We start from the raw sequence: 24,898 nt of genomic DNA on the forward strand, positions 1-24,898 counted from the left end.
CAAAACCCCCTAAATATTGATAGCATTTTCTAAATTATTTTCTCACTGAAACAACTGCGGGTTTGTCACAAGATCAAAATATGAACACAGCATTCTGTAAGAATACAGGTTGTATGCTTTTGAATGGCAAGGGCAGAAATACTTGCTCTGGGCAGGTTATTTCAAGTTCTTGCATCTGATTTCATCCCCTGGGAAGGCCTTTACGATTCTTAGTGGAAATGTAAGTTAAATAACCAAGTATCTTCCCACTGTATCACTGAAATGGATATTAAATCTGGGTGCCTTTTTTCAGTTTGTCTTTCTGACATTTTCTATTTCAGACACTTACACTAAACAATCCAGAAAAGTTTCCTGAAGTGCTGTTGAAATCTCTTATCTTTGCATCCCTACACTGATCTGCCTAAACAAGTCCTCTGGACTAGATGTCAGGCCAAGCTGTTGAGCAATGTTGAGGCCTGGGTTTGGCTTGCTCAACATCAGTACTCAGGAGAGAGATGCCCTTGGATCAAGTCCAGGACGGGTATCCAAGCAGGGCCCAGGAGCCTCCTGACACCTATTTTACTTAAAAATTTGCCAACAGCAAAAGTGTTGGGATATCAGTCCAGACGATGGAGATTGTTTTCTTTTTTTTACTCTTGGTTAATCCTGAGGATGGTTTGGCCTATTTACTGCATTCCTTTTCCTCCAGCTGTTGGGAGTGGGTATCAACGAAAGAAGGCAGACAGAAATGCTGGGTGCACCTTGAGCTCTCTCCTTTTCTCAAATGACTGCCTTCAGAGACTACTTTTAACAGGACAGTGTTATCTGGGACTCTATTTTTAACAGGCACCATCTTACAAGTCTGTAAAACCATCTCGGTCATTCGGTATCACTGTCAGAACACAACAGTTCAAAACACCACTGCAAGGTGATGAAACGGCCAAACTACACTACAATCAGCCACAAGAAGCTGGGTCCCCTACCTCCCATGTCAGGGTGGGCTGCCCACGTTGGGGGGGTTGAACACATGTGCATGACCAGGAAGGAGTACAGGAGCCCGGAGCAGGGCAATCACAGCCAGGAAGACCCAAGTTAACCTCTTCACTGTGACACTTAATAGTGCAAGTTATGAAAACACTTTAAGCCCCAGTTTCTTTTCCTGAAAAAAAAAAAAAAAAAAAGGGATAAAGATACCTTATTTTTTAGGTTGTATTACAGATGAAATAAAATACTATATAGAAAGTACTTGACCCAGTGTCTGACCCAGAGAGAAACTCATTAAATGGTCTAGTTGTTAATATTAAAGGGAGGGGTGGGGTAAGCTGCTGAGAAGAGTGGAGAAAGGGATGAGCGAGATCCAGAAATGTCCAGAACAGACAGATCCATAAAGACAGAAAGTGGATTAATGATTGTGGGGGGTGGGTGGGTAGGAATTAGGAGTAATTACTAATGGGGACAGGCTTATTTTAGGAGGGGAGCTGATGAAAACATTCTGAATTAGATAGCAGTGGTTTGTAGAACCCTATGAATATAATGAAAACCATCAAAGTGTACACTTGGAAATGTGAATCTTAAGGTATGTGAATTGTATCTCAGTTAATAAATAAACTGTACTCTCCCTCCCACAAACTGTGTGTGTGAGTCTTTTTTAAACTGAGACAAAATCCACATATCATATATCCAAAAAATTTATGGGTTCTGAAAGAACTCATTCCCTGATCACGCTGGCTCACCAAGGTGTACCAACCAGGTGATAAGATGCAAAGAAGCCTGAACGAGGAGCCAAGAGGCTTCATATTTACAAGACCTAAAACCAATCCGGCCAATTTCTCCCTTGAAAGAAAAGGAGACTCTGGCCCAGAGAGTGGAAGAGATTGTTCCTGGGGGGTTGAGGTGGGGCCGCCAAGGGTTCAGTAGCTTAGCGGAGTTCCTCAAGCGCATTCAGCCTCACAGATAGGAAGACGTGAGGGTGCAGAGGTCGACGGCTGCTTTTCCTCAGTAATTGCGTGGGGCGGGCAGAGCTCTCGTCTGGAATGGCAGCTGGCATTCTGTGTTCCTGTTTATTGCAGTTTATCTCAAGCAGTCATTTCCATTCACCTTTTTAAAAAAACATGAGGCACAGCTGTGGCTTCACTTTAAATATTGTTCCTTCCAGCCTTTTAATTTTTTCACGGGCTCCTCCCTAATCTTTCACCATAATTGGATGCACCACACTGGAGATGGCACCCCGGAGAAACAAAGCCTGGCGAGCCGGCTTGCCCATCCTCCAACCACACACGGCTGCGGCTGCGGCTCCTTCTGCCAGGAGTAGCCTGGGGACAGAAAGCCAGGCCAGCTTCCCTGTGTTTGCTCTGCTCTGGCATGAAGTGGGAGCCAGTCCTCTGCTGTATTCCATGTTAAATTTTCTTGATTTCCCCACGCCTCCCCTCCACTGGTACAATCTGGATCTATCCCCCGCCCTGAGATGGCATGGGCTGTGCCTTTTCTAGGTCCACACTGGCCATCTGAACGTCCCTCCAGGTGGCATCAATTTCAGAGCAGCCTATTTGTGTACCTCCCACATGGACTGTAAGCTCCCGGAGGGAAAGCCCAACCTCCCTTCTGTGATCCTGGCCCTGAGCACAATGCCAGGGACCCAGGAGGGCTCTTGGTGAGTGACAGCTGAAGGAATCAGGACACTGACCTGTGTGCCTTTATGTCTTGAAGACAATGGGCTGTGTGACCAAAGGGCCAGAGGCTGCTCAGAGCAAGGCAGGGCCATAATGGACTGAACGTTCACACCTCAGATTCTGCCAAGGTGTAGGCTTTCCTTTCTAGATACGCAGCTACGTTTTCCGTTGAGTACAGTCTTACTACTGTTACTGAATAAACCAGAGGTCCTAAATGAAACATCTTTCTTACCAACAGGATCTTCCCCAAGGAAACGAAACAGATGCATACTCTTTTCCTTCCTCTGCCTGGGTGGAATCTAATTTCAGTCATTGTAAAATGACCTTTCCTCTGAAGGCTGTTTGCCTGACTTTAAAACAACCTTGTAAAATAATCCCTATACACAGGGCGGTATTTATTAGTGCAACTGGTATAGGAAATTCTATTGTACCCAGGCAGGGATATACCAATTTTCAAATTGTTTTGGACAACTGACCTCAGAATATAAGGAGGTGAAAGAAGAAGTTACTAAAACTTTTGCTTTTGGTTATATTTTAAGCAGCTTAGTTTTGAAAATACCTATTTGTGTACAGTCAGTCCTCCACATCTACAGATTCTGCATCTGTGGATTCAACCAACCACAGATCAAAAATATTTGGAAAAATACTTCCAGAAAGTTCCAAAAAGCAAAATGTGAATTTGCCATGCTATTTGTATAGCATTTACATTGTATTTATAATTATTCATACAGCATTTACACTGTATTAGGTAGTAGTAAGCAGGCTTCCCTGATGGCTCAGTAGGTAAAGAATCTGCCTGCAAAGCAGAAGACACAGGAGACGTGGGTTCAATCTCTGGGTCAGGAAGATCCCCTGAAGGAGGAAATGCCAACCCACTCTAATATTCCTGCCTGGGAAATCCCATGGACAGAGAAGTCTGGTGTGCTACAGTCCATGGGGTCACAGAGTCAGACATGACTGAGCACTCAGAGGTTAGAGGTGCTGTAAGTAATCTGAAGATTGTTTAAAGTATACAGGAGGATGTGTGTGTTACATGCAAATACCATGTCATGCTTGAGCATCCTGGGATTTTAGAATCTGTGGGGATCCTGAAACCAATCCCCCGTGGATACCAAAGGCCTAGTGTATACATTTCATACACACAAGATGGATTTTTACAGCAGTGTATGTGTAATTATGGGGCTTCCCAGGTGGCACTAGTGCTAAAGACTCTGCCCGCCAGTGCAGAAGACATAAGAGACTCAGGTTCAATCCCTGGGTCAGGAAGATCCCCTAGAGGAGGGTGTGGCAACCCACTCCAGTATTCTTAGGGCTTGGAGAATCCCACGGACAGAGGAGTCTGGAGGGCTATGGTCCATAGGGTCTCAAAGAGTTGGCCACAACTGAAGTGACATAGCATGCATGTGTAATTATGAGTGGGATACGTGTATGTTAATGTCTTGGGTTCAAAAACATTTTACTGATAAATATGAGATCAAAAAAGCCTGCAGACCACTGCTTTATGGCATCTAAATATCTAAGTTTTCTACTTAGTAAACCAAACAGCAAAAAAAAAAAAACAAAAACAAACGAAAGAAAGAAAGAAAGAAAGAAAAAAAGTTAGGGGGGAAAAAACTTAGGAAGGTTCTAATTAGGAAAAGTGATCTTTATTTTGGGTAACTTTCTTATCTTTTGTGTTTTAAAGAAGGCCTATATCATCTGGTTTCACTAGACATTCTTAATGAAATGGTTAATAGTTTTTTTTTTTTTTAAAGCATAATGAAGCCTTCATAGTTCCATGATATGTATACATTTGAAAGCACTTCGCCTGAGAAAGGTAGATAAAGCTAAAATGACTAGAGAATGACTCTCAGATTTAGGGTCCAGAACGACACATACTGATCTCTGGGTGTTTCCACATTTAGAAGTTTCATCTAGTAGTCTTCTATACTAACCTCTCAGATACAGTTTCTCCTAAAGTCACGCGTGGTACGCTGCCGCCTTAGTGAGATAAAGGGTGATACAATGCAACTCTCTTTTGTTGTTGTAGAGGTGTTAAAGCTACTTGAGCATCTCATGTTTGACACTTTAGTCAGCACTGTTATCACGGAGCCCGCAGATCATGGTTCAGTCATTCCTGGCATCTGGGCTCTCTCTGTTTCTAAGCAGATAAAACTACAGTGGTCATTACTTTTATTATTACTGCAGTAGCAAATGGTACGTCTTTCATTTCTCCTAAGTGAAAACCAACCCACACTCTCCTTTTTGAGAAACGCTGTGACAAAGAAAATGTGACCAGTCCTTTGGCACTGAATGCAGAGGCAACATGAGACCTGTGTACTTGTTCTACTGGGCTGGGAAAGTGACTCTGACTTCTGAGCATCCCAAGTATCTTTTGCACACCCACTTCCGGCAGGAGGGGTATCAGAGAAGTGTCAGGGTTTCAGGACTCTGAGCATTTATCCTCTCGGGCCCTCATTTCCTTTTGGGGATCACAAAGGACAAAACCCACACAGAGCAACACTGTAGGTCATTTAAACCTCTTTTACAAATTTAAGTTTCAGTTTCTGAGAAAGAAAAGAAACTATTTGAACTGCCCTAAGAAATAAAGGATATACTTAAACAGCCCCCATACTCACACACAATTATGCATATAAGATCTAAACTGCCATATTTTACATTATTATATATAAAGATCTATTAAGACAGACAGATCTTCTATCTCAATCTAGGGGAAAAAAGTGACATATTTGATCAAATTAAAAATTTAGGAGCAAATTCTACTGTTCTAGGTCATCTGCTTCTGAGGGAAAGAGGTCTTTCTTTCTAGGCCCTGATTTTTCATACTGTGCTGTGTCGTGACCTACACTTGACTTACAGGAAATAATAAGGGGAAAGGACATAGTGTTTAGCCTTCTGTGGACAGACAAGTATATACTGGTAGTTTAATTTCATGACCTCACCCATATAACTAAAGCTATTTTTACTTGGGGCTGTTATTATGAAACTATTACCATATAAAACATACCAAAAATATATTTATTGACTTGCAAAAGAAAATGCAAGCAAAGAATTAGCAGATACTATACCAGTTTTTTTTTTAAACCCCACACTTCTCTTAGTAAAACTTCATAGTTTTCATTGTTTAAAAAGATCTGAAAAAAAAAGGTCAAACTTAGAAAGATGGATTAAACATGCTAGTACTTATTTCTTGCAGGTGAACTGTCAACATGTCAATAATTTAAAAATTTATTCCTTTCATAAAAAGCCTAACTAGAAACTAAAAGCATAAGAAGTTTTCTTCAACTTCAGGAGAACAACATGTGTATTCTAGCTACTGCTATAATATATTAATGAATACAAGCTGAAAAAAGCAGAAAGAAGTACTCTCCCAACTTAATGCGTTCGATTCTGTGCATTGAGCTTTCTTGAATATATTATGGCAATGGCCACTGAGTGTGGGATCTGGACACTCCTCAAGGGTTATCATTCTCCCAGTTAGAAAAATGGTCTGATTGTTTACAAACAAAAGAGCTCTCCCCCCTTACCTTTTTATAATTCCCCTCCGTATCCAATGGGGATTCTTGACTGATGATGTCATCCATTCCATCACTGTCCAAATTCATCCTTTTAACTCTTTACAATTAAGAAGTAAGATCCCATGAATCCTGATAGGTTGATGTGCCGTTGCCCAGGACCCTGGTTCCCGCTCATGCTGACATGGAGAGCCAGCTAAGAGTCTGTGTCCGGCTGTGTGTGACCTTGCCCCCTTCTGTCCCAAAGACACCGCCCCAGCTGGCCTCCCTGGTCTGTTCCGCGCTCCGGCACAGGGGCAGCTGCCGTTCTCTAAGGCTTACTCTGCCCTGACACTTGGCTGGTTAAGAGTCCAGCCTTTCCACATCTGCTGTCACCTTCTTCCCCTGAGCGATCCTGCCTGGATGCCTCTCCCCAGCACCTTCTCTACCCTCAATCCAGGAAAAGCCAATTTAACCCCTGAACTTCCTGCTTTAGGGCTGAGTGTGGACAAGAGTTCTGGAAGAAGCCAGCAATCTTATTCTGAACTAGGGATAGAGTGTACGGGATAAAAATAGATGCAAAGCCCTGCCTTGCAGACTTCACTGGCGAGTTAAAAGCCGGGTATTGCATGACAAAACCAAACAGTATAATTTAAAAGTTAACCTGTAAGACAGATGTTTGCCTTTTCCCCCTTGCCTTTTTCCTATAACCAATCATTTCTTCAAATCAAATGTGAAAGTCTCATCTTCAGGGAGAAACCACAGCACAAGAATGAAATTCTTCTCCAACACAGACAGGGACCCCTCTGCCCATGGAATCGTTGCTTTGTTCTAGTAATATAGGCAGGAGAAAAAGATCCATCAACTTTTCTCTAAGAGCCGGTGGCGGGCTTTCACAAAAGAGGACGTTCCTTGCTGCTGCTCTTTCTACCCTTTTCCCATGGCTTTTGGCTTTGTTTACTGGCTTTACGAACAGAGAAGGAAAAGGCCCACAGCTGCAGGATGTTTTGATGCAAGAAGCAGGCAAACAAGTGCGCACACAAACACACGCTCCTTGTTATCAAGTTACTACGGCCATAAACTAAAATATATACGCGGTATTGTTTTGAAAGTTACTGTGTGCAGGAGAAACAGGTCAAAGAAGAATTCAAGGGCCAAGGCTCCATTTAGCAGCATAATCTTACAGTCTGACAGGCTTAGACAGGAAGCAGTAATTGTACCAGTCAATAGGTTTTCTAACGTGAATGCTTGACCAGCTTCAATGCTGTTAAGAACAGAGTTCTAGGGCAAAATGCTGTTCAAGATAGCTTTTGGCATCTGCACCTCTGCTGACATGCTCACATCACTTTAGTATTTTCTCTCCACAAATTAAAAAAATAAAATTAATTTGTGGAAGACCTGTAGGATAAAGTTGTCTTAATGTGGTTTTCTGTAGCACTATTTCCATAAAGCAAATACTTTCCTCTACAGCCCCTAACTCAAATCCAAACCCCTGCTTAACTCTACCCTCATCCCCCACCCCAGGTCCTGAGACTGTCTTGTGCCTTTGTCAGACAGTCTGATGGAGTTGTGTCTCCCAAGCCACACTTGTCTTTGGGCAGGCCTTCTCCCTAGCAGAGATATCCCCTGTCTTAACTCTCCTCCAGACCCCAGGACCCTTGCTCTGGACAGGGGTCCCACCACCTGCATGCAAGAAGCCCAGTACACCCTCCAGGCCTGAGAGGTCATGCTGGTCACTGAGTGCTGCCATATGGTGGGTGTTCCCAAAGCCAAAGAATTTTCCAGAGGTAAGGCTTTGGGGTTAAAATAAAAGATGCTCGACTTTGAAGGACCCTCTGCATACTAAACTCTGCCAAAGGAGGCTAGTTAAAATGAAAGAAGCATGCATCTTATTACATGATATATATTAACGCGCTTCCCAGATGGCGCTAGTGCTAAAGAACCCGCTTGCCAATACAGGAGACATAAGGGATGTGGGTTCGATCCCTGGGTTGGGAAGATCCCCCAGAGAAGGGAATGGCTACCCACTCTAGTATTCTTGCCTGGAGAATCCCATGGACAGAGGAGCCCGGTGGGCTACAGTCCAGGGAGTCGCAGAGTCAGACATGACTGAAGCAACTTAGCACACACGGCATACCCTTTATTGGGGGTTGCTACAGGCTAGGTACTTTACAGGTGCCTCTTACATTTGTCTTCAGTCCTCGCAGGAACCCTTTGAGGTAGATATTATTATCAAACTGCATTTCACAGTGGAGTGAGAAACCAGTGAGGCTAGTGACTTCACTTTCACTTTTCACTTTCATGCATTGGAGAAGGAAATGGCAACCCACTCCAGTGTTCTTGCCTGGGGAATCCCAGGGACGGCGGAGCCTGGTGGGCTGCCATCCATGGGGTCGCACAGAGTCGGACACGACTGACATGACTTAGCAGCAGCAGCAGTAGCAGCAGCAGCAGCAGCAGCAGTAGCAGCAGCAGCAGCAGCAGGGAATTGCCCCAGTGTGGCAGCTTGCTCACGGTCAGGCCAGAATTTGAAACACAGAATTTGCTTCTGTGGCCCATATTCTAAATGGGTGTGGAGACTGCCTCCTAATGGCTGCCCCTCTAAGAAACAACGGTACCCAACAATAATCAAACGTAGCTTTTAAAAATGATATCACATGCTGACACTATTTTCTAAATCACATATCTGTAACATTCAGCACGTGTCACTGCTGTGCCCTGATGATCAGACCTGAAGGAATGAAATAAAAACTCCTTCATCAATAGTTGTGACTTGACACACTGTACAGGGAACTTTCCTTTCAGGTTTACCCTACTGCTTTTAGACTGATCATGGCTTTTCTCTAACACCGTTACAGTTTCAAGCCTTTCTCTAAGAGGGCAGAACTTTGTGTTATTCATCTTGTTTTTCCCACAGCATCTAGACACCACCTCCCACATGTTAAGTGGACGATGAATAGCTGTTGAATAGATGCATGCACAGAGGAGAAAGGTTTGGGCTGCTTACAATGATTCCTTGGAATGCTGTCCATGGAGGAAATATTAATAGTTTACATGAGTGCTTTTCAACTGAAATCTTTTTTGGAAACCATATACATTTAAGAGGTAAGTAAACATGGGTCTGCTCAGGTTGAAGGAGGGGGCCTACCATGAATTTCGGTGATTTCAGCCTCTTACCTAGGTTAGCACCTAGCCCATTTAGCTATCTATAATCAAGAGCTAACATGCATGTGATTATAAAAATTTATTTATTTATTTGGCTGTGCCACGCAACTTGTGGGATCTTAGTTCCCTGACCAGGGATTGAACCCAGGCCACGGCAGTGAAAGTTCTGAGTCCTAACCATGGGACCACCAGGGAATTCCCAATAAAAATTTAGATATTACAAGACTTAGTAAAGTACATAAAACTATACATCTAATTATTATCTTTTGACTTTAATTTTAACATGCATGTACACATGCTAAGTTGTTTCAGTCATGTTCGACTCTATGACCCCATAGACTATAGCTGGCTAGGCTCCTCTCTTCATAGGATTCTCCAGGCAAGAATACTGGAGTGGGTTGCCATGCCCTTCTTCAGGTTTTAACAAGGTGGCCTTAAATATACAGTTAAAAGGACTGAACTCTCAATATTAACTATGTATATGTATATATTCAAATTAATTTATATGCACCAATAATATATTGACCACATACATATATGTGTGTATATATATATATATGCATATGCATTTATCGGAGAAGCCAATGGCACCCCACTCCAGTACTCTTGCCTGGAAAATCCCATGGACGGAGGAGCCTGGTGGGCTGCAGTCCATGGGGTCGCTGGGAGTCAGACACGACTGAGCGACTTCATTTTCACTTTTCACTTTCATGCATTGGAGAAGGAAATGGCAACCTACTCCAGTGTTCTTGCCTGGAGAATCCCAGGGACAGGGGAGCCTGGTGGGCTGCCGTCTATGGGGTCACACAGAGTCGGACACGACTGAAGCAACAGCAGCACATTTATAATCGATTACCTTTGGAGAAGGGCATCTCAAAATCCAAGATGAAAATTTCCAGCTATACAACAGGAACAAGGGTTAGTCCCAAGAAAGTAATAAAAACCATTCTCCTCCTCTACCCCCTATATCTTTTCTTGGCAAAAGTGATCCTCTACTAAGTACTATATAGAGACAAGTGATAAAACTCCTTCTTTTAAAAGTTGGTCTCCAGTGGTGATGAATGTATTTTGCGCCCTCCCTAAGTGAGTGCTCAGGACACAGGCTCGTAGCCTAGACCCATTCCAGAAGGAGCTGTGTCATTACTATCTGGATGGTTTGTGCCCGCTTAAAATATATCCTATCTTCATGTCACATGGACTGATCTTTGGTGCTTTCTAGAGCTTTGCTCTGTGTCCTCTAGCCACAGCATCCACATCACCTGGGAGTGGACAGGAAATGCAAACCCTCAGTTCCCACCCCAGACCTATTGAATCAAAACCTGTAGTCTTACAAGAGCTCTAAGATTTTTGAGGGTACTTTACATGTCAGAAGCACAGCTCGAGACCTTGAAAAAATTCAGTATAAGCCATTATCTTATTTTCGATCATATTTCTAGGCTTGGTGGTAAGACACTGACTTTACATGCTTGGGATCAACATTGTAATTGATTTCACTTCCAACTGGTTCAAATGAATACAGGAAATGAAAAAACAAAACACCACCTTAGAACACTTGAACTGAACTTAATGTTTGGTGGTTTTGTAGCAGCCATGCACAAACAAGAGAACAGTCAGTCATGTCCTTACAGAGAATTTTTCCTGGTTTCTTCTTTACCAGGCTTCCCTGGTGGCTCAGACAGTAAAGAATTTGCCTGCCATGCAGGAGACCTGGGTTCGATCCCTGGGTCAGGAAGTTATCCTGGAGAAGGGAATGACTACCCACTCCAGTGTTCTTGCCTGGTGAATCCCATGAATAGTGGAGCCTGGACATGACTGAATGACCGAATCTTTCATTTCCTCTACTGCTGCCCTCTCTAAAATGAACTCTGCCTGCAAAACATGGGGCCAGATACTAATGCTTCCTCTTAGAAAATGTACACAGAGCCACTTACAATCCCTGAGGTTGAAAGGGCCTCTGCTTACCCCCCCTGCCCTGAAATTCAAGGACCAGAATGGAGAGCTTCAGTTTCCTGTCAAGCCATAATTTGAACTGTGAGGCACATTGGTCACGTGAGCTAATGCTTTTAAATGATCATTATCGGCCACTGGTGGAAATTATTGACTCTGAGAACACAGACCGCATTACTGGGAAATCACTTATGCCCTGTCAAAAGATCTTCCTATTCTTATTAATGGAAACTCTTATTTCATCCTGATTAACCCTTTAGCTTTCCACCGCCTCTCCTTCAGCCTTAGCCTCCAAATTCCATGTGCTACGCAAACCGACACTGATTTATAATCTCTTTTAAAATTATTTTTTTTCTTCTGTGCAGTATTTATCTAAATTTACTTTGCTTTTCAATTAAGGTATTCTGATAGCTAGATAAACCATGAAAATCTGCATATTGTTTTGCAGAGGACTTTTCATTGTAGATTTAAAATGTTAAACTAATGGCATTGGGAGTGTGCAGTGGAGGAGGTTAAAACGCTGGAAGGGACAGAGTGTCAATCATTTATCCATATCAGAAAAAGTGGGGACAACAGGCATCAAGCTTTCCACCTATCTGAAGACCTGAGTACGAGAAACACCAACTATGGTCACTTGGCTGGCAATGGCGCAGCTTCAGAGGGGGACCGCTGTTCATGCCCTCATTATGTTTTTCTGTGCTCTTAGCATTCTTTCCCCCTTAATGGCTCTCCTACGCTGATTGTCACTAGGCCTTTGGATGACTGTTTTCTTCTGAATTCGAGCAATTTTGTCAAAGTCCTTTCTATTTCAGGAAGCTTGGTAATTTCTGATGCTTCCACACAGTGCTCAGGGGAATATTAAGTACACCAAGATTTCACATTTTCCCTTGGTACAGAGAATATAAATAAATAATGGAATACGATGCTATTAATCCTGAGCTTCTGCATGTGAAGTCTTAGTTACCCAAGACTGTGTGTGTGTGCATGTGCGTGCATGCACGTGTGTTTGTGTGTGTGTGTGAAGGTGAGGTCTCTGCTCTCCATGCAAGCACTGACATATATCACAGCAATGTGCCCATTTCCTTCCAATAACCCACCACCACTCTCTTTCCAAGAGAAAATACTAGACTTTTGGCTTAAAATATGCATTGCACATTTATTTCTTAAAATCATCTGATGTCTAAATCATGATGTTTGAGGCTCCCAGTGCTACTTTAAATAGGAATGATGTGCTTGTACTAAATTTCTGTTTCAGATCAGGCCCATACTGAAACCCTGTTAAAATGATTTTTTCCCCACCCATCTGGGTACTTTTCACTGTGCTCCTTTTGTGGTAAAACATATACATTATATTTTCAGATATACGGCCTAAAAACAAGTGCAGATGAATTTATATCCAGAACTATTTTCTTAATTTTTAAGGTGATAAACATGTTATTCCCTTCTCAGACAAACACACTGTATCTCAACAAGGCAAAATACAACTGTACCCCTAGCCAGGCAAAACAATGAAGACAAAGTATTCCTCAACACTCCAGGGAAAAAAATTCTCCAATCAAATAAAAATCTATACAACAAGACATAAAAATAACTTTATTGAACTTTTATTTTACTCATTTATTTTTCATTGAACTTATATTTTAAAAGCCTGTTTCAAACAGTGCACTAAATGCTTTGAAATTCCCCTTTCTATTAGGACAGTATATTTTTTTTTCCCTGCTGTGGATGAAACTAGGCTTAAATTGAATGGAATCCTAAATAAAGTCAAATTTGATACCTTGTTTTCTCATTCACAGGAAGAGGGGACTGGAAAATGAGCCCTCTCTTGGCCTGGCGCCAACGGGGACAGACTATATTTCCTTTCTTTTGTTAACCAGTAAATAACCCACTAGAGAGACTTCCTTGGCAGTCCTGTGGTAAAGACTCTACGTTTCTAACGCTGGGGCCGAGGTTTCCATCTTTGGTCAAGTAACTAAGATCCCACATGCCATGCACGGAGGCAAAAAAAAAACAAACAAAAAAACCCACTAGAATCAGCCTGAAGGTCTGTTTACTACTTTCTCCCAGCAAGAGCTTCTTAGGATATCTTGATGTACTACTTAAATTGATATACTCCCTAGTTTTATCATTTGAGACTAATATAGGACACCTTTCATTCTAGGTGATGGGTACAATATTTCAATTGGGCTGAAACATCTTGCCCAAGGAATATTTGGTGTTTCAGGAGGCAGTAAAATGATCCCTCTATATGGTAAGAAGATTTATGAAAACTTTGCAAAATTCAGTATATTAAGAAAGGTGTCTTGAGGATGACTACTAGCTTCCACTGACCACTAGTGTTTTGAAGACGTGCTTGGGACAGACCACAAGGTTCACCTTGGGGAACCTCTCTTGGTGAAGGAGAAGTAGGTGCGGTGGTATATTCTTAATGATTGTCTCTGGAAAGGGTGGGATGTGTGTCTCTTTCATTTTGTTCCTTGCACAATGTCCCTCATCTCAGCACATGGGATGGCAACTGGGCAAGAGGCTCATGAGCCACATACGAGGAGTAGAAATTTTCATACTTCCCGTATTTTCCTTAGGATAAATTTCCAACTCCTTTGCCTGGCATTCAAGGCCTAACTATGGGAACTTCCCTGGTGGTCCAGTGGCTAAGACTCTGATCTCCCAATGCAGGGGGATCACCTTCACCCACTCCCAGTTGCAATGCACAGATCTGAGCTCCTCTCTGGTATTATGAAGCAAACTCCTCATCCTGGGGACTCAGAACAGGACCAACTGCAGAAAATCCAATCAGTCCAACACACATTTATGGAACACACACCTTTCTTATGGAATACACAATCTGTGCATAGGGCAGGAAATGAAAATCAGGCGTTTGTCCTCAAGGAGCCTGTTGTCTAACCAGGGAGGCAGACTTATATGTCACTAGCTGTAAATGGGTTCTTATAGAGGTAAAAACAAAATGCACTGAGAAGGAGAAAGTTTCCTGATGGAAGTGACACGAGCCTCAGAGTGCATCAGCTTGCAACAGGCAGAAGCAGGTACACGGGTGGCAGGGATTCCAGGCTGAGGCAGCACAGCAAAGAAAAGGACTGACGGCTGTGTTGGGGCAGGAGGACAAGGTGGGGAGGGAGGAGTGTTTCTGTCCAGGGTTCAGATCATGGCCTTTTTAAATTTTTATTTTTATTTATTTATTTATTTTTTTCATGGCCTTTTTTAAAAAAAATTAAATAAATAATATATTTTTAGTATTTATTTCTTTATTTGGCTGTGCTGGGTCTTAGTTATGACACAATGGATCTTCAATTTTCAATGTGGCATGTAAGATCTTTAGTTTCGGGATGTGAATTCTTAGTTTTGGCATATGGGATCTAATCCCCAGGGATCAAACCCAGGCCCGCTGCATTGAGAACATGGAGTCTTAGCCACTGGACCACCAGGGAAGTCCCCATGATTAGGCCTTAAATGCCATGCGAAAGTTTATCCTAAAGAAAATGGGGAAGTATGAAAATTTCCACTCTGCTTCTTCAAGATCAGGTGTGCATGTGAAGAAGAGTCTCTTTATGCTCCCAAGGGAGGAAAAAGATGAGAGTCATTCACATACCATTTTACATTTTTTCTCTTTCATTTCTACTGGAGCTGAGAACATGAGGGTGTGGTTTATATCTGGAGTGGTCATAAAGGAATTTAAGCAACGGAAAGAAAGGGATAAAAGTGTGTCACTGGTTTTATATACAGATTAATCCCCAAAACTGACTGCAGGGAAAGAGGAGAAAATCTTTGGGAGTTTTTAAGCATAATTGACCCTTTGACCTAAGCTTGTGCTTTCAAGTTAACAGTATTTTGACACTTTCTATCAGAGATTGTACAGAGGAATCTGGTCTCTTAAAGGCTGCCAGGCCCGAAGCTGTGGGCAAGGCTCTTTCCTGAAGAGACTGGCTTTTTCCCAAGACTGGAAAATGGAGGTCGATAGCTCTATCTTTTAACACGGCTACAACTGAAAATGACAAGACATGCCTCAGCAACCTCTGTGCTAATGTAAATCCTGCGAGGGAGAAAAGTACACAAAGATGACGACAACCTGAGAAACTTTAAAAATAAAACAACCATGAAAAATTCTGCCTGAGAATTTCTCTCTGAACATCCCCCCCCGCCCGTTCCCAGATGAAGTTGTTCATAGCATGGCACATCCATCCACCTCCAACAGGGGGTTCAAGCTCTAGGAAGCAGTGAAACTTTTTCAAAACAATCATCTATTTGGAAAAGTTATACCTGAGGATCAGTTATACTCTCTATATCAGCAATAAATAACTTGGAAGTGAAGCAATGCATGGTTTCCCGGGGCTGCTTTATAATCTTCACTGAGCCCTTTATGTAAACATTGGGAGAAAGTGGCTTTTGATTCATGGTAACTGACTTGTTGATGCAGAAAGGTGGCCTCTGGCAGGGACCTGCCAACTCTCATGCCAGGATGTTAACAAGAAAAAATACCATTTCACAGATGAGAAAAGTAACAAAAAATAAAGGGATAATCTGATTCTAAGACACTGAAATCAGGGCATGTTGATGGCAGGGAGTCGGAATAGGAATAGGATTGAAAATCATCCCAGTGGCCATCAAAGTGTAAGAAACCACAATGCTATAGAGTGTTTACAGTGCCTTTTTTCTTACTCAATTTTACATATAAGTCACATCCATCCGTATTATTTGAGAGCTTGTTCTTAGCACTGAGAGAGCAGATGGACACAAACCTAAAAATCCTTGTCCTCGCGGAGCTTCTGTGGAGTAAGGAAGACAGAAAATAGACAAAAATGTAGTCTGATGGGCTTCCCAGGTGGCACAGTGGTAAAGAATCCATCTGCCAATGCAGGAGATGTGGGTTCAATCCCTGGGTCAGAAAAATCCCCTGGAGGAGGAAATGGGAACCCATTCCTGTATTCTCACTTGGAGAATCTCATGGACAGAGGAGCCTGGTGGGTTATAGTCCATACGATCGCAAAGAGTCAGACATGACTGAGCGACTGAACACAGCCCAGCCCATGTAGTCTGATGGATGGTGATGAATGCCAAATATAAAATAAAGTGTACTAGAAAGATTGGGATAGAGTTGGGGAATTGGAAGTTGACACAGAAGGTCCAGAGGAGGCCTTCACAAGAAGGTGACAAGTGAGAGCAAGCGGTGGGGGTGACCAACAGGACCCATACCTGATGCCTGGGTGAATCTGAATTTCAGGTAGAAGTGAACAATTTTTTAGCATAAACATGCCCCAAACAGGGCAGATTGCTTGCTAAACCTGCAACCACCTGGGCTCCCTGGGGAGGAGCACATACCAGGCAGGAGAGACAGCGATCCAGGAAGCATGAGAAGAGGGGGTGAAGGGGCGGAGAGGGTGGGAGGCGAGAGGAATCAGGGGTGAGGTGATGTAAGACCCCGGGGGCCCCTGGTGGGATGTGGGCTTTTACGCCGAGGAGGAGAATTATGAGATGGGTGGCAGGCTCTGATTTCGGTCTTGAGAGAGCATTTGGATTCTGCGTTGAACACAGACCACAGAGCAGGGGCAAGGGCAGGAGTAGTCTCGAGACTGCTATTGCTCAGATGATGATGGTGACGACAAAGCTAACAGCAACACACACCCAGACATGCGCACCAAATTATCCAACTAAGTCTGAGGGGAATGGCCTCCGAAGCCCCGCCTCTGTGCTTCCACTGAAGAGGGTGTGGGTTCCATCCCTGGTCAGGAAATGACCATGTGCCAAAAAAAAGAAAAGGGAGGGGACATATGATACCTATGGCTGATTCATGTTGATATTTGGCAGAAAACAACAAAATTCTGTAAAGCAATTATCCTTCAATTTAAAAAGCAAATAAATAAAATCAGATTAAAAAAAAAAAGAAACTGTGGTGTACATTATGGATGAAAGGAATCAGTCCTACAAATAAATTCCTTCTACTCACTAAGATGCTAATCTAGGGACTTTTGTTTTAACCGCTCTACTATCATCCTTAAGAATAGATAAATAAATAAGCAAGCCTTCATCAGAAAAGGGGACATTTCTAAAAACCATCATTGTTGTTATTACCAGAACTTAGAGGAACTGCACTTTCAGAATCTGTGGTGTCAGGTGGGTTCTGAAACTAAGGTTTCCAAGTAGGAGTGAGACATGGCTTCAAGGCTAGTGTTTCTTTATTTGCTGAGTTATGAACAGAGGGAGAGCATTTCAAAAGGACAGACACATAAAGTTCTATAAAACCCCATGGAGATGTAGAATCTATTGCCTATGATCACCTGCCTAATGGACATAATTTTATTCTAAAAATAAGCAATAAATACTTCAAAAACTATTGAACACACAATCAGTGTTATATATTGTAGTTCATATAAAAGAAAATCAATCCTCCAGAAGGCTAAAATACCCCTCCCCCTCTGATGGCACTGCTGATATCTGACCAATCTGTGACTTGTAAAACCAGTGACTCCATGTTCAACCAAATGAAAAGATATAGGGAATAATCTCGTAGCATCTTGCCTTCAAAAAAATGACATTACATAGCTTCTCTAAAAAGCGAGCAGAAACATGATTTTAATTATTATAGTAATTTAATCACCTGGAGCCACGCCATAAGTGGGTTAGTCTCTCCATAAAAGTCAACACTCTCCACTCCCTCACTGTATTCTGTGTAAGTTTTGTTGTTTCCTCAGCATCATGACCCTTTTCTCATGCATGGTAAGAACTCCTATGAAGCATAAATCTTGTTATCTAGGATCTATGGACCTAAATGGACTATAAGATGAAAATACTATGAGACAAGCCCACAATTACAAAATTCCAATTATTAACCAGAGAAAAAAGTGTGTAAACATATTTTCTAGGCATACATTACTTAGCTGAGAAACGACTGCTTTGAGTCTTGTGAGATGTACTATTCTGCCTGCATACATTCACTACTGTGAAATCCGACCTTCTGAGAAACACCTGCTGGTCTCAGGTATCTTACCTCACACAAGGAAGAGGCATTGTTAAATTAGAGAAATGGTCCCTTGGAGCTTCTAAACTCGGTCAGTTGAGTAATAACCTGATATTGACTACTCAGGACTTGGACTAGCCGTGCTTACTGCTGCAGAGAAATTTCTCTGAGAACCTTCTCGTTGTCTGTTTACAAGGAGGATATTTTCAGTGTTGCTTCCACAGTTCGAGTCACGCTCTAGAACTGGTCTTTTGAGAGCCTCTAAGTGTTTACTTCAAAACTCCAGACAGAAAATTAAGGACAGAGATGAGTACATGTTACTAAAAATTTCCTATTTGGAGTTTTTTACGCATGTTGGTACCTTAATTCTTATTTACTAGTCATTTAAAACAACATACTAGTAAAAATAAGTTTGGAGAGACAAGTGCAACTTTAAATGTCAAGTGCATACCAGCTGGTGTTTGAAAATTTCTCAGATCATCAATTATTACTTCCGATTTACATAATTTCCTTTAAGACAATCCTAAAAACTGTGCCTCCTATGCAATGAGCAAAAATATTTTTCCCTTTTATCTATGTGAAATTCCACCCAGATTTTTCTTCTCCAAAGCCCCTTAAATTCAAAGTTTAATGCGATTTCTCTTATTTTGCAGAGACATACAGAATGTGCAAAACACAGATCACCTCAGCGGATTTCACACATGCTTTAAAGGCCAAGAAGCAGAGTTTTCTGCCCCATTACTCCCCAGAAAATCTAATTACAATTCAGATACTGTATGTGATGGAGGCCAGGAGTGTAGGATGGCAAAATCCCGTGAAAACCCGGAAAGAGGCAACCTGCTGCTCTGGACGAGGAAGGCCTCCTCTCCCAAAGGATGCCGGCCTCAAGATCAGGCTTTAAATCTTACCTGATACGAACAGTTCTCCTGATGTACCATCTCAGTGCATCCTAGGGAGCAGACCCCAAAGCAGGACTGCTCAGCGAGGCTGCGGAGGGAAAGCGCGGAGCATCCACTGGCTGAGAGAACACCCTGGGAAGGCAGGGGCTCCCCGCAGATTAAAATGGATGCTGTTTCGCTGATCAACCTGCGCAGTGGCACTGCCTGCGCTGGGAAGCGCGGAGCGAGCCGAGCTGCTCTCCTCGGAAACCAACAGTAAGGCTTACAAACATGGAGCTAGGACCGGGCTGGGGGAGGGGGCGCGCTCATCACTGGCACAATCAGCCAATTATATTATCGGCACAAAGAAAAGGATCAGTCTGGGGCTGGTGTGACCTTCTGGTGCTTTATGAAGGCAGTTAACTGATGTGGAAACATTCTAGTCCTCATTAAAGGGAAAAAGGCCAGCGAGGGAGAGGGAGAGAGGCAGACACAAATCAATGTTGCAGTTGAACATTTCTAACCTCCGGCATCATCCTTCCTGCCCACTGATATTGCTTGCCTGGTGCTTATGAAACGAGAGCCCTTAAGGATCATTTCAGAACTTTGAACAGGCGAAAGGGAAAACAATCCATTCTGAATTTTGACACCGAAGAGGTGTTCTCTGTGTTGAGTGTTTGAAGTGTTTTGTCAACTTTATAGCTAAAATGAGGGCCTTCATTCTTTTTAAAAATATTATTTTGGAATTCTTTTGATTTTCTGCTCATTTTTGGTTCTTATCTGCTTTTTAAGTCAAACAGAAGAAGATGAAATAATTATTCCCATAACTTTTTAGGGAGAGGGCTTATTAAAGTATTAAAGTCAGTATAATTCATTTCATGAAAATGAAACTAAAGGGCAAGTTTTTTTTAAGGCTATATATATATACATACATATATATATATATAAATAACCCAGTGCTATGACTTGAATATCTAGACACCCTCAATATGATCTAGACACAGCAATATGATCCTAGAAACAGACCATTCCATGTAAGTGACCATAATAGAAAGGATTCTGGACTTCCAGATAGTAATCAAAGGACACACAAGTTGGACCATACATGTCTCTGGTAAAAAGAGGAGCCAGTTTTGGACTTCTTCAGGGCCGTTGTAGGATTTTAGTTTATAAGGAGGAACAACGAGGCCTATAAATTCTTAAAGCTTTAATGATAGAAAATTTAAAAAATAAACACAATGAAATTTCCCTGTCTATATTTCTCAGTTGCCATAGGCAACTGGTTTTGTTGTTTCTTAAAAAAAACAAATGGTTCTCAAAATGATGCTCAAACAAATGGAACCCAGTAAAATCTTGACTGAATTTAAACCAAGTTTAAAAACATTCTTAAGCTATTTTGCTATATCTATCTTCTTCAATACTCTTTTTAATAACTGCAAAGTCTTCATTATGCTATTAATAAGAAAAACAAGTGCTGTTGCCTGATGAGTGGGATCCACACATTTGACAAGTTTTCATATCAAACTCAATTTTAGGGAGTGCCGAGAGTTTGTGTTAAGGATGTTTGGCGAAATATTTTTAATCTTATAACTTAACAACATTTCTGTTGCTTGGAAAGAGAAAAACCTATTTTTCTGTATGTTGTTAATTTTCATGACTTGAGATTCTGACAGGAGAGAAGTTGGCTGAGTTCAATTACAGAGACACATTCACAAGCCTGGCTTCAGCTTCCTGGTTAAGACAGTGGAAAGGCGACAGGAAAGACCCAGCTGGTGATCTCACAGGCTGCCATTTCCGCATAGGCTCGTTGGGTTCCAAGGAAAAAGCACTCTGGACACGCACCCTACCAAACTCGAGGGCCTGGAATCTAGGAGATAGCTAGGCCACTAACATGTACAAGACCTCTTAGGCTAGCCTATTGGCAGGTGGTCCAATGAGAGCTTGATGAACGAAGCAGACAGCTGAGCTAGATGGTGAGTCTTCTTAAAAAGAAAAGAGGACAGAAAGTCTTCAGCAAAAGCAAACAACAAGCAATATATCCCCATCCTAAATTTCATTCCTCCCGCTTGAGCAATCAATCCATATAGGACAGAGACAGAGGCTGCTTTGTGGAGTGCCTGGCTATACAACTGCACAGATGAAGGCTCTGGAATCTGAAGTATGTGCAAGGAAAAGTAAGCCAAAGTTCCTTTGCAAGGTAGCAAATAAGATGAAATGGAAATCTTATGCCTGATATAGGAGGCACAGTCGCAACTTTCTAAGACAGAACAGCTTTACTCCAAAGGCTGCTAAAACTTTACTCAGGTTACTACTTTGACAATCTAGGACCCTAAGACTCAGGAACATGCTTTCAAGCTATACAAGGCCTAACAAGTTGCTTTCTGGACTCTGTTCTCTTCTGAAAACTGAAAGCTTCAAAATATATTACATAAACTTCTAAAGACATTTATCATGTGTTGTTTGAAAAAAAAAAAAAAAAAAAAGCCTAAACATGATCCCACTCTTCACAGTTGCTGTTCCATAAATAGTGGATGTGACTCAGAGGAGTCACTATGGAAGCTATGGGGAGAACAGATTTCTGACAATTGTCTCCCAAATCCTGTCAAAAAGCCGTCTCAAGAGGTATAAACAAGATTTAAAGAAAAAAAAAAAAAGGAATATATCAAGCAAGCTTCCTTCTATAGTCATTCATTGGAAAGGACTTAGTGTTATAATTTAAATTATGATTTGCTAGTACAAAAAACTAAACAGAAATCAGCTATTCCAAGAACACATAAGCTAGAATAACTTACCAAGATACAGTAACATTTATTATTTTTGGACTAAAAAATATTGATGAACTGTTTAATATACTTCTGTATGTAGCATAGAGATGCTTTTTGTTTTCTTCTCAGGTCTTCACAACTTTTCTTCCCATAGAAAGTATTGGGTTTCAGATTTAGATGGGGACTTCAGAGATAAACTGTTATTTTCCAGATATGGACACTGAGGCCTAAGAGAGTGGTGACATGCTCAAGAACATAAATCTTCCAGCAACAGCAGTAAGAAGAAAAAAAAACCCTCCAGATTTTCTTGTGAGTGAGTCCATGTAAAAAATGCTAAATGAGGGCCACAGGACTTGAAGAAATAAACCCCTTTTGACTGAACTAATGTAGGTGGCCTTGAAATCAAAATCTATGGTAAGGTAAGAGAGAGGCAGCAGGGTGGTTCGACCTAAAACTGAATTCAAGGTATGTTTTAAAAGAAGAAAAATTAGACTATTGCCTCATTAAGCCACTTTTCCTGTTTCTTCCACCAAGCAAACTATTATGTCTTTAAATCCTGAAAAGTACTTTTTCATTTGTGGCAATTAATAGCAACAGAATGAAGATGACCGGCAGACACAGGAAAGATGGTCAGCATCACTAATCATCAAGGGTATACAAATCAAAACCATAATGAAATATCACTTCACGTCCATCACAATGGCTGTCATCAAAAAGACAACAAATAACAAGTGTTGGAGAGGATGTGGAGAAGGGAACCCTTGTGTACTACTGGAATGTAAACTGGAGCAGCCAGTGTGAAAAAGAGTATGGGGAGTTCTCAAAAAAATTAAAAATAGAACTACCATGTGCTGTGCTGTGCTCAGTCACTCAGCCATGTCCCACTCTTTGCAACCTCATGGACTGTAGCCCGCCAGGCTCCTCTGTCCATGGGGATTCTCCAGGCAGGAGTACCGGAGTGGGTTGCCATGCCCTCCTCCAGGGGATCTTCCCAACCCAGGGATTGAATCTAGGTCTCCCGCATTGCAGGTGGATTCTTTAATATCTGAGCCACCTGGGAAGCCCATATGATCCAGCAATTCCACCTCTGGGTATTTTCCCCAAGAAAATAAAAACACTAATTCGAAAAGACATATGCACGCTTATGTTCACTGTAGTGTTATTTACAATAGCCAAGATTTGTGTCCATTGACAGATGAATGGATAAAGAAGCTGCAGCGTATATATATATATAAAAAACTCAGCCATAAAAAAGAAGGCAGTTTTGCCATTTGTGACAACATGGATAGATCTAGAGGGTATTATGTTCAGTGAAATAAGTCAGACAAAGGCAAACCCTGTATGATTTTATTTGTATGTGGAATCTAAAAAACAAAACAAATAAACAAACAGAATGAAAGAGAAACAGACTTATAGCTACAGAGAGTAAACAGGTGGTTGCCATGGAGAGTAGGTAGGGATTGAAAGGAAAAAAAAGGTAACTATATGAAGTAATGAATGCTAATTAGCTTGATTGTGGTGATCACATCACAATGTATGTTAATAGGAAACCATCACATTGTACACCTTAAATATATACAAATTTTGTCAATTATACCTCAAGAAAGCTGAAAAAAAGATTAAAATAAATTTCTGCAATGGGAACAGAATGACGGGGTGTTTCAGATAGTAAATATAGTGGTAAAAAGTCACATCTGCAGATCATCTGAGCATACAGTTTCAAGAGTGAACTACTGGGGTCAGGGACTGACTTGGGAAAGGTATAAGAGAACTTTCTGGCACAAGCTGAATGACTTGAAAGGGCTTGGCTTACAGAGGAGTATATGTTGTCAAAACCCATTGAATAAAACATTTAAGATTTGTACATTTCATTGTATGTCAAATGTACCTGAAAAGAATAAAAATGATCTGGTTAATGATATGCAGCTGAAGTATTTCAGGGGCAGTTTAGTGATACCTTCCTTTGAAATGCATCAAATAAATGAGATGAATGAATGGAAAGATAACTGGAAAGCTGTGACAAAGCAAGTTTAGTAAAACAGTAATTGTAGAATCTGGATGGTGCATAAATGAATAGTCACCTAAAAAACTTTTCAATTTGAAAAGCTTTGTAATGAAATATTATGGAAAAAAGGAAGGTATTGGGGGGATGGGGAAGATGAACAAGAAAGTCATTGTTTTAAGCAATAACTTTTAAGCTTTTCCTTAGGAACTTGCAGAAAGCAGGCAGACATTGTATTGGATTGGCTCCCCCCACCCAAAAAAAATTATTAAGTTTTTTCCATAAGATGACACAGAAAACCTGAATGAACTTTTTGGCCAACCCAGCATATAGTGTTACGGTGTGCCTTTTCACCAGGTAAGGGAAGAAAAGGAATTGGAAGGAAAATTGACCCTGTCCACATCAAGGGGAATTGGGTCCTTGGATGACTTGCCCAAAGAAGATCACAGCCGGCATCACTAATGACAATAAACCTCAGAAAATGGCTTTACAGTTTACAGGGTACTTTCCTGAACATTTTCTTTGACTCTTACAACCTTGTAGCTGAAACAAAATCCTGTTATGTGCCATGTGAGGCAGTGTTTCTGCCCCCAGGGAGTTTGGCGAGGGAAATAAGGCAGTATACAAACGACTATATATAGTGTTGAATGAGTAAAGTGCTACCAAGGAGATTTTGTTGTTTGCTCACTAGGAATTCAGGAAAGCAAGAAAACACTTAGCTAGGTTAGCTGGGAGACAGTAATAATCTTGTTCATTTGGTTTTCTACTTCTTGAGTCTATTTTTTCTATTCCTAGATTAATGTAACTTTCCTTAGAACTTAATCATGGTTAATTAATTCAGTACTATTATCCCCAACATTTGAAATAATACTTGGCCTATAATAGGTTCTCAATATTTTTAAATGAACAAATGAATGATTATGACTTTCAGAAAGTTACTTCATTGCTCTTAGCCTCAGTTTCCTCATCTATAAACCAAAGATGTTAATTTCTGGTTTATTGGGTTGATGACATGATAAAATTAGAATA

The 24,898-nt window shown here is 41.4% G+C and overlaps 1 protein-coding gene and 1 long non-coding RNA gene across 3 annotated transcripts in view; both read right to left on the reverse strand.

The window, feature by feature from the left end:
• The window catches only part of SCHIP1 (schwannomin interacting protein 1), a 151,403-nt gene that overhangs the window by 45,321 nt on the left and 81,184 nt on the right, over positions 1–24,898 (reverse strand). The gene's annotated exons all lie outside the window — the stretch shown is intronic.
• On the reverse strand, positions 1,393–7,002 carry LOC128070944 (uncharacterized). Its single transcript, XR_008201817.1, has 2 exons — positions 6,176–7,002; positions 1,393–2,076 (listed from the first exon to the last, which is right to left on the reverse strand). It is a non-coding gene; the product is annotated as an uncharacterized LOC128070944 (long non-coding RNA).

This window comes from Budorcas taxicolor, chromosome 1 (assembly GCF_023091745.1).
Source record: "Budorcas taxicolor isolate Tak-1 chromosome 1, Takin1.1, whole genome shotgun sequence".
Lineage (NCBI taxonomy): Eukaryota > Metazoa > Chordata > Mammalia > Artiodactyla > Bovidae > Budorcas > Budorcas taxicolor.